The sequence below is a fragment of the Anthonomus grandis genome, chromosome 4 (assembly GCF_022605725.1).
Source record: "Anthonomus grandis grandis chromosome 4, icAntGran1.3, whole genome shotgun sequence".
Classification (NCBI taxonomy): domain Eukaryota; kingdom Metazoa; phylum Arthropoda; class Insecta; order Coleoptera; family Curculionidae; genus Anthonomus; species Anthonomus grandis.
Window position 1 is genome coordinate 21,607,492 of NC_065549.1, and position 11,438 is coordinate 21,618,929.

Here is an 11,438-nt window from a genome sequence, read left to right on the forward strand (position 1 = left end):
ATTACATGTAATAGGAATCCAAATCTTGCAATTGCCAGATATTTAGAACTGTATCCTGAGAGACAACAGCCAGGTCCAAGACTATTCGCTAGGCTTCTCATGAATCTTAGAACTCATGGAAGTTTTGAAATACCAACGCCAGAAACTATCAAAGGAACAATGAAGTGCTCGATGAAAACATTTTAGATGATTTTAATGCGAACCCAAAAACATTGACCCGAAAAGCTGCAACTGATATTAATATACCAAGCACTACCATTCAAAGAGTCCTTAAAAAAATAGCGTCCATATAAGCCTACTATTGTTCAAGATTTAAGGGATACAGACTATCCAAGATGATTAGAATTTTTAAACTGGTTTGTAAGGCAATGTCAAGAAATACTTAGTTTCAGTAGGAAAAATATTTGGACCAACGAGACGTTTTTTAGAGTATTCAACAGGCATAATCGTCAAGTGGCTGAACGTAGGCTACAAGTAATATTTGGATTTAATAATTGAATGTATAGTGTGGTGTCTACGGAAAATAATTACCCATTGCAGGTCATTGATAAGTGACCTATGAATGTGAATATATTTAAATCTTTGGAAGAGCAGATATTACCAACCATGAGAGCTATATTAACTGAAGAACAAATACGTAGTGATGTATGGTTTCAACAGGACGGGTGTCCCGCAAATGATACTTGGGACGTTCAAAACTTGTTAACGCAAGCATCTAACTATCACGAACCGCGTTGCTGTAAATTAGCCAGCTAGGTCTCCACGTATTATACCTCTGGATTTTTATCTTAAAAATGAAGTTTACTTGAACCTCCTGCAACTCTCAAATAACTAGAGGACAGGATTCGGAATGTCTTAAATAATATAAATAGAAACACCCTGCGCAAGGTAACTAGAAGTGTTGTAAAGAAATGTGAACAATTTTAACAAAAATAGCCGTCATTTTGAATAGTTTAATTTAATATTATTGTTACAAGTAGTTAATTGTTTTATTTAGAAAATATGTAAAAGTAAGTTGGCAAGTTAGTAAGTTAATAATAATTGTGTGTACAACAAAACGCCAATAAAAGTCAAAAAAACTATTTAATTTTTTGACGATTTTTTCCAAATATTTCAAAATCGGAAAAAGATAAAATCGTTCTGAAAGCGTCACTAAATTGGTAACTTAATGCCGCATAACCTTCCCCATTTAACTAATTCTCTATCTCTTATAGTTTCCAAGATACCCATACATGTACACCCAATTTGGGCCACACTGTACATATTACTAGACACTTCAGTATTGTACTAGGTGGCAAAAATAATTAACGAATTTCAAAGCCCAAAGGTATATTTACCTTTGGGCCAACGGGTTTTTTTAGGTTTATTGCTTAATTTATTTTACTATTTATTAAGTTGTAATTTATAAAGTAAGTATTTATGAATTAGTGATACATCACATTGACTTAATTTTTTAGTATATTAATTTTACTTTTATTATAAAAAAATTGATAAAAAATGTTTCAATAAGAGATTTTATTACCTACACAATTCATTTTACATCAATGAATCCTTTAAACTTTAATGCATATAAATGCTCTTGTTAAAAAAAAAACATTATATAGTAAGTGAGTAAAACATTTATATACGTCAATTAAACTTTTTGTTTTCCTACTTATTGACGCACTTTAATTGCATTTTTATAAATTGTGGTAAAACAATCTGACTGCTGAGAATTGAATAATTTCAAATGATTTATTACTGCAAAGTAAATTCGTTATATCTTTGGCAGCTGTTACTAAAAAATCAACGTTAAAATGTAGAAACATTAAAAGCTTATTATATATAATAATTAAAAACTTATTTACAATTTTTATATTAAATTTTTGTTTAAATTTACACTGTCAATGTATATACAGTGCGAACGTAAAGGTTGGAATAAATTCATTTAAAATTCAGGGGTATGTTCAAAAAAAAAAACGCTCGGACATGTCGATTTTTATTTTTAACTGCGGGTTTTCTTACTATAATTTTATGTATACAGGGTAGCCTAAAAATAAGTTACGGTCATCAACGTAATTTTTTTAAATGTAAACACCTATTTTTTATTTTAGATTTAGGTTCTACATCAAATTCTAAGTACATTTCATGTACCATGTCCTATACCTAAACTCGACCGTTGACGATTGAACACAATAAAAGGCTATTTTTGGAAGAGTTATTTATATCAAGCAAGAATACATAAAAATATTTTAATTAATTTATTAAGTGTTGAAAATGGCTGCCACGAACCTCTTGGCAATATCCCAGTCGATGCTGAAATTCTTGTAAAACGTTATCGATAACAGAAGGTTCTATCAATCTTATTTCTTCCGTTATTCTAATTTTTAAGTCTTCAATATTGTTTGGCCGATTAACATAAACTTTGGACTTAGGATACCCCCACAAAAAGAAATCTAAAGGAGTCAGATCCGGCGATCTGGCCGGCCATTCAATTGCACCCCTCCGACCAATCCAACGTCCAGGGAAAACGGTATCCAGGTACTGGCGCACGGGACGAGTGTAATGGACTGGAGCTCCATCTTGCTGATACCATAAGGAATTATCTAATATATCCGGGTCCTCTGGATCGGGGTATAAAGTGGCAAGGCATGGAACCAAGTCATTTTCTAAAAACTCTAAATACCTCTCACCATTCAAGTATCCTTCAAAGAAAAAGGGCCCTATAACCCTGTTTTCAATCACCCCCGCCCAAACATTTACTTTTTGAGGGACTTGGCTGTGGCACTCCACCATCCAGTGCGGATTTTCAGTAGCCCAATATCGGCAGTTTTGCCGGTTTACACTACCATGAAGACAAAACGTTGCCTCATCAGAAAATACAATTTTTTTTTAAAATTGTGGATTAGCATGGCACAAGTCTATAAGTCTCTCACAAAATTCTAAACGCCTATCTGGGTCATCTTCATTTAGTTCATGAACCAATTGAACTTTGTAAGGGTGCCATTTATTTATACCTAAATACTTAACGACGGATGTCTAAGATATCTAATTTTCTAACGCAATATTGCGAGTCGTTTTATGGCAATCTTCTTCAACTGCCAGCAAAACATTTAGTTGCTTCTCTTCTGATATACTTGACCGACCTTTCGTATAATTATCCCTGACATGACCCAAATCACGATATTTCTGTTCTATTTTACTGACAGTACTTTGAGATATACGTGGCCTATCAAGATACTTGGCATGATAAATTTCACAGACTTCCATCTGAGTGCGCATCCTGTTTCCATAACCAATCATCATCAAAATCTCTATTCGCTCTCGCTCACTAAGACGTACCATTTTTTGAAATTTTAATTTTATCTTTTGATAAACTTAACACAAGCAAAACTTTGCCTAGGCATCTAAATCAAACTAAATTCACTCAAAATTATTTGATGTCAACAAATTGTGACAAGTTAACAATCAAAAACACCAACCACAAATGTAAATAACCAAACAATAACTGATAGGTTGCTTGATATAAATAACTCTTCCAAAAATAGCCTTTTATTGTGTTCAATCGTCAACGGTCGAGTTTAGGTATGAGACATGGTACATGAAATGTACTTAGAATTTGATGTAGAATCTAAATCTAAAATAAAAAATAGGTGTTTACATTTAAAAAAATTACGTTGATGACCGTAACTTATTTTTGGGCCACCCTGTATACATAAAATTATAGTAAGAAAACCCGCAGTTAAAAATAAAAATCGACATGTCCGAGCGTTTTTTTTTTGAACATACCCCTGAATTTTAAATGAATTTATTCCAACCTTTACGTTCGCACTGTATATCTAATAGTTTTTTGGCAGATTTTTTAAATGCTGTTAAGATAACTTAACTTGATATTTAAATTGTTTCATCTTTTCAATTTTAATTTCATCGCTGATAGAGACATCACAAAATCTAGTCTTTTTTAAATAGTGATATTCATAATTTTATTTTTACTATAAATTATCCCAAACAATTTATTAACGCATTAGATTTAATAATTACTATGCGTAATTTTTCTACGAAATATAATAAATTAGTCCTGGCGCTTTAAAATGAATAGTAACTCATTTAAGAAAAATAAGTTATATTATTCTCCGACAGTTGTCACAAAAAGAGTTCTCATGTTAAACACATTGTTTCACACGGTGTCACCCGGTTTCTCTATAATAAAAGTGTTTTACTGGTAGCACTCAGCATGATCCAGTACCATTCATCATCCGCGACCATACCGTACACGGATTTATTAATGGCAATAATAAAGTTGTACACCAACGTGAGGCCGCTTAAAAAAACTTTAACACGTAACAAATTTGGATTTTATTCATGAACTTTTCTCATAGGTATTTGATACCTGCAGTTTAACAGTATGGGGCACTTGAAGTGTCCTACTATATGTATATAATGCCCCGGGAAAATTATACTATACGAGTACAATTATTAAATCAGAAAAGCAGAGATTTTTAAAATATTCCATTCGCAATGAGCAAAATAACAAACAGCTGTCGCAAAAGCGAAATAATCTATTATGTAATGAAAATAACTGTCAATTACCAGATAACTTAAATAAACCTGATGATTTAGTCGTTTTTATTCATCAAATTTTCTTAGAAATTTTAATTAACTATTTAGCTTCTCACTTACTGATGAAAGAACTAAATTTAGGTATCTTTTAGAGATTAACTCAAATGGTATAGATCCAAATTATTTAAATGTTGAAATGCTTGCCTTATGCTGTCCTTTTATATTACCCTATCTAGCAAATATCATAAACACTTGCTGACTAAACTCTGTTTTTCATGAAAAATGAAAATATGTTAAGATGTTACCTCTACCAAAGAAAAAAAACTGTAGTTCATATTCTGACACTATTGCTATTTCGCCTCCGTTATTCAAGGTATAAGAAAAAAGTATGTGTTTGCGAATTAGGAATCATATGGATAAGTTTGGTATATTGCCATAATGGCAATCTGAATTTCGTCCTGGATACAGTTGTACTACGACAATACTTAATATGATGGATGATATTCTAAGGGATATTGACGTGAGTGGGGCCTGATTATGCCTGATTTTGCTCGAATATTCAAAGGCCTTTAAAATTAACCACAAGTTGCTTTTTTTTCCAAATTACACTATTTAAGCTTTTCAGACTCTGCTATTCTTGTACTTCTTCTAATGTCTTTAGGTTATACAATAGAATACTCTGTGAGTTAAAAAAATTAAAGCGCCCTGTTCTGAAGTTATTACAAACTGATAATGTATTTTTGTAACCGCCTAATGTGGCCTAGTTAAGATTTTTTTTTTGTTTTTGTTTAAACAACTGTCTTCATATAATATAATATAAGAAAAACTGCATAAATCTATTATTATTATTATTATTATTATTATTATTATTATTATTATTATTTTTATTATTATTATTATTATTATTATTATTATTATTATTATTATTATTATATCCTTGGTTTATTTAAGCTTAACTTAATTATAATCTGCAACGTTTATTTACGACCTTTTTTTAGAAGAAACTACTTTCTAATACTAACTTTTTATTAAATTCTATATACATATCTGTACAAGGATTATGGTAAGACATAAAAACAAACTAAGAAACTTGGATTCTGAGATTTTAAAGTAAGCAGTAAGTTAGTACCTAAATTACTAGGGGCATATCCTCTATGAAGCAGTATAATTTTCCCTTATTTGGATAGGTAGAAAAATGAGTAGTAACCTTTAGTTAAGATTCAAATAATATTTAAATTTATTAATTATCGTCTAAAATCTTTGTTTGTACACGTTAATTATACAAGCCATCTAGCTTTTATTTTTTAAAACTATATCGACTCAGGTTAAGGTCGTATGCCAAAAAGCAAAAACTCGTGTCGGCAGGTACCATCTTTACTGGTTTTGATTCCCGTCTTATGGAGTATCCCGACAAACCTATTCTTTTGCTATTTAACTTTCCTATTATTATGCTAGCTTTCATTCTTAAATTTTAGATATGCTTTACTAAGTTTAATATTTTTTTTTTGCAAACACACAATTTATAGTATAAATTGTATAGTTGTGTGTATTTATAGTATAATTTAACTCAAAGCTAAAAGTTATCATAAAGTTATATATAAGATAATCCTCCGGGAATAAGATGAAATATATAAAAACTATAAACTAAGTAGTTTTTTTTTAATTTCATGATAGCAGAATTATTGCAGAAATCTAAAATAGATATTTTTAAAATAATTTTTTTAATTATATTTTCCTACTTATTATATTTTTTTAATTAGTAACAAATATTCTTATACAATTTTCCAAAAAACTATTTTTTACTTACATGGAAAATTACAAAGGATAAAGTTATAAAGGACCCCTTAATAATTTTGAAAAGTGATTTTTTTTTTAAATTATTTAATGCTGGCTTACTATTTGCACATTTACTCTTTACATTTTATGATATTAAATTTACAGCATGTTGTTAAATCTTCCTAATTCTGCCAAACAATTGTTAATTAAAGCCTTAAATAGTGTTATTATTGATGGAGAAAGTATTAATTCCAAGTCAGCAATAGTTTTAATTAATAAGCCGGGTAAACCTGATGAATTCAGACCAATAACTTTGTCCTCATGTATTAATAAAACGCTTGAGCGAATTTTAAAAAGTCGTCTGAAGTGGTGGTGTGAGTCCAAATGCATCTTTCCGACCTATCAGTTTGGCTTTCGTAGGGGTAAGAGTGTTAGCGATTGCTTAGCACATCTTATTTCAGACATACAACATACTCAGAAAATTGTTATTTGGGAGCATTGATATTCAAAGTGCTTATGAAAATGTTAATCTTTATATCCTTTTAGAAAAGCTTATTGGTTTAGGTGTTCCTGAAGGGTTTGCTCATAATCTTATTAATTTATTTACAAACAGAAATATTACCATAAAAACTAGTTATAATACAACAGATTATAGGACAACATCTGCAGGCCTACCTCAAGGTTCGGTCTTGAGCCCCTTACTTTTTAATCTTTATACAGCTGATTTTCACAAGCTGCAAATAAGATCTAAAATATTGAAATTTGCAGACGATTTTTGTATTTATTGTACAGCATACGATATGCCAGCTTGTAAAAAGAATCTTAACAATGGTATGTATATTTGCAATAAATATTTTCCAAGAAATGGATTTAGTATTTCTAGCAAAACATCAGCCTTAGTAATTCTCACACGACACAATCTACAAATAAAAAATGAAATAATTTTAAGTAATACTACTCTTCCATGGATAAAAGAACTAAGATACCTTGGTTTATATTTAGACCAAAAATTCACATGAAATACCCATATAAATTATATCTTACAAAAAGCTGAAAAGAGCTTGAATATTTTAAAATCAGTCACTGCCCGAAAATGGGGCTCTGATCTTAAGAGATCTTTAATGTTCTATCGAGCATTTACTAGATCGTTGCTGGATAACGGCTCAATTTTTTTATGGTTCTGCTACTAAAACGAGACTACTAAAGGTTGATCGTATACAATATAGAGCTTTGAGATTAGTCACAGGTGCCTTAAGATCCACGCCGATTGAAGCATAACTGGCAGAGACTAATGAGCTACCATTAGAGATAAGACGAAAAACTTTAGCAGAAAAACTTTTGATTAAAAATGTGCAATATCGGAATAACCCACTAATAGCTAAAATTCACAAACTAGGTATGTCTAATTTAACTAATAAATATTGGTTGAATAAAAACAGTCCTCCGTTGGCTGAAGCTTATACTGAAACAAAATACCTCCATCAATTCATTAATGAAACAAATATACCATGGATGTACGAATTAGCTTTTGGAGTTTTATTTTTATTTTTTTGACCCCACAATAATATTTCATACATTTACGAACTGTCATAAAGCCAATTAAACTATTCTTAAGGATACTTTGAATAAATTTCAAAATTACTTAGAAATATACACAGATGGATCAAAAACTGCTGATAGTACAGGTTGTGTCTTTATTATTCCGAAAATTAATATTAAAAGAAAATACAAGTGTGAGGATTATGCTTCTATTTTTACTGAGGCATTAGCAATATTAAAGGCCCTGGAATTTATTAGTGATGCTAATATAATTTTAAACTTTTTAATACTTTCTGATTCAAAATCAGTTTTGCAATCACTAAAAAATGGACATAATTTTAAACACCCAGTTATTTTTAAGATTCGAGAGGCTATTAGTAATAAATAAATTGATAAACATAATACTAAGGTAGCATTCATTTGGTTAAAAGGACACACAGGATTGCTAGGAAATGAATTGGCAGATAAAGAGGCCAATGAAGCAATTAAGACAGATGGGATTCTTTCCAAAGTACACTTTAGTGATATAGTTCCAATTATCCGAAAGAGGTCTTCAGAAACTTGGAAAAGAAAATATCTTGCATATTTAGCAAATACTTCAAATACATACACTTTAAAAAAGCATCCCTTAGCTGTTATAGTATGGTAACCAAATGTAACTTTCAAAGATATTTGACATCTTCCTTCAGATTTCTAGTGGGTCATGGTAATTTTAATAAATATTTACATAAATTAGGAAAAAATTACTCATATATATGTAACTGTGACAACCAGTCAATTGACGATTTGAATCATATTTTATTTGAATGTAAAAATAATATGGACGCAGTGATGTTTCTGCATAATAAATTGAAAGAGCTTGGCTTGCTTCCTATGCGTCATACTTCACTTATGGCAAACGTAATTGCCGACGATAGAATAGAGTCTATTTTCATAAAATTTTTGAAATTGTCCAGAAGGAAAATATAACTTGAACGTATCTGCACTAGTTAATAATTTTAGTTACTTAGAGATCCCTTTGTTTTTTCACTATTGTTTACCTACCTATCCGAGCCTCCCTATGTTCTGTTTTAAAAAATGTCCTGCATTGGCTCCAGGACGAGAAGCGTGTGACCCTGTCTAAGATCCCTAGTATTAATCTTTCTTGCACTATTCCTTTTTTTGTACTCTTAATTAAATACAATGTCATACTACCCAATATTATAAATTTTTTAAATACTATATTAGCAACCTGTTCTATTATGAATGAGTTCCTATATTGGAACACGTGGCTAAATGTGCCAAGCACAAGGCCAAAAAACGAAAAAAAAATTATATTAAATTGTGCAAAGGAGACCATAATATCTACATACGTAAGGTTTTCTGAGTATTGTTAAAAAAGTGGTTAATAAAAAAACCTAAAAATATTAGTATATATTTAATTTTTAATATAAGATTAGTTTGATTCTCCATCTAATTAGAAAATTTCGAAATTCTTAGAGAAAAAAAAAGAAAATACCTAATAAGTCCTCTTATGATATACAGGATGTCCGCTAATTAATGGTACATGGAAAAACCACAGACTCCTGATGTAAAAATATTACGATTTAACTATATTTACCTATATCTAAAAGTTGATATTCACTGAGATACAGGGTGTTAAACTTAAAACTTTTTTTTTGTTTTTCCCAAATAACTTTAACAAAAGTTAACTTTTTTTCACAAAAATTTGTAGTTAGGGGTTTTTTAGGTCGAGAAATTCATTTTTACAACAAATTGAGTGTACAATGTACTTGTGCTTAACTGTATTTAAGTTTTTATTAAAAATAATACTTTTTTTACATTTTTTACGTAAAAAAGGTATACTAAGTTGAAGTCGCTCAGAGTTACCGTTTTGGAGATATTTGTATTTAAATTATTTAGTGCACCATGCACTCGACCCCGGCTGAATAATTAATATAATCGGGAAATAATTCGCTTTTTTAAAGTAGGCTATGAGAAAGCAAATGAACTTTAGAGAAGCAGTTGTTAGGAAACCGCCATGTTGTTGTTGTTTGTTGATTAGTTTAAAGTTGTCAGAAAATATCTAATTAGTGTTTTCTGTGATTTTGCATCCAGTTTACTGTTTTGTTGAATTTTTAAATTTTTCGTAAGTTGAGAAAAATTGCCGAGGCACAATCTTTTTTCAAATGCCGAAATGAGGGATATGTTGTGTGTATGCGCAGGCAAATTTTAATGGACGCGAAGCCTATAGACGATATTCAGAACTCTATCCAAATCGAAGACAACCTGATTTCAAGATCTTTAAAAATCTTTACGATCGTTAGGAGAAACAGGTACATTTCGTCCTAAACGAAATTCCGCAGGGCGCCCGAAGGTTATAACTCCAGAACAAGAAGAAGAAATTCTGGTCCGCGTGGCTGAAAATCCGGAAATAAGTGCAAGACATGCTGCTGCGGCAACTGGAGTAGGCAAGTCATCCATTTGTAAAATATTTCACGAAGAGGGTCTTTATCCGTATCATTTCACTCCTGTGCAAAATTTATTAGAAAATGATTTTGCGCCCAGGATAGAATTTGCCCATTTTTGCCGTGCCCAAATAAATGCCGACCCCATGTTTCTGAATAAGATACTATTTACTGATGAAGCAATGTTTACACGTAGAGGCATTTTCAATTTTAGAAATAAACACACATGGGCATTACAAAATCCACATTCAGTACACGAACGTCATTTCCAACATGAATTCAAAATTAATGTATAGTGTGGTATAATCGATAATCATTTATTGGGCCCTTTTAAATTACTGCCCAATTTAAACGGGGAACTCTATCTTGAGTTCCTAGAAACACATTTACCAGATTTTCTCGATGATATTCCGCTAGACATAAGGCAACATATGTATTTCATGCAAGACGGAGCGCCAGCACATTTCTCTAGAGCTGTCAGAGAGTACCTGAACAACCGTTTTCCTAATCGCTGGATAGGTCCGTGGGAGCCAGAGGCCATGGCCGGCGCGAAGTCCCGATTCTAACCCGCTGGATTTTTGTGTATGGGGCTATATGAAGTCGCTCGTTTACAAAGAAATAGTGAATTCCAGAGAAGAACTACGGCAGAGAATTTTATATGCTGCACAAAAGCTACGAAACGAACAATTATTTTTTTAAAATTAGGAGATCTTTCAGCAAAAGAACTGTTAAATGTATTGAAGTGAATGGTAGACATTTTGAACAGTTTTTGTCAAAAGCAGATCTATTTTTTTACTAAATCTCATCACAGTTTCAAAATGAAAAAGTTATCAGTCGCATAGTTAAATTTGTTTTCGTTAATATTATTTTCTTTTTAATAGATTTTCTAGTGTCATAGTTATTTTAAATAAAGGTAATTAAATGATAATCCAATTTTTGTCTACATTATTCTCAATGACTTATACTAAAACATTATTTATGATGTAAAAAATGATTGGTAAAGAGTAACAAGACATTATTGCTTGCTTGAGCTGCTGTACTAAATAATTTGAAGTCAGATATCTCGAAAACGGCGACTCTGAGCGACCCAAAAGTAGTATACCTTTTTTACGTAAAAAATATTAAAAAAGTATTATT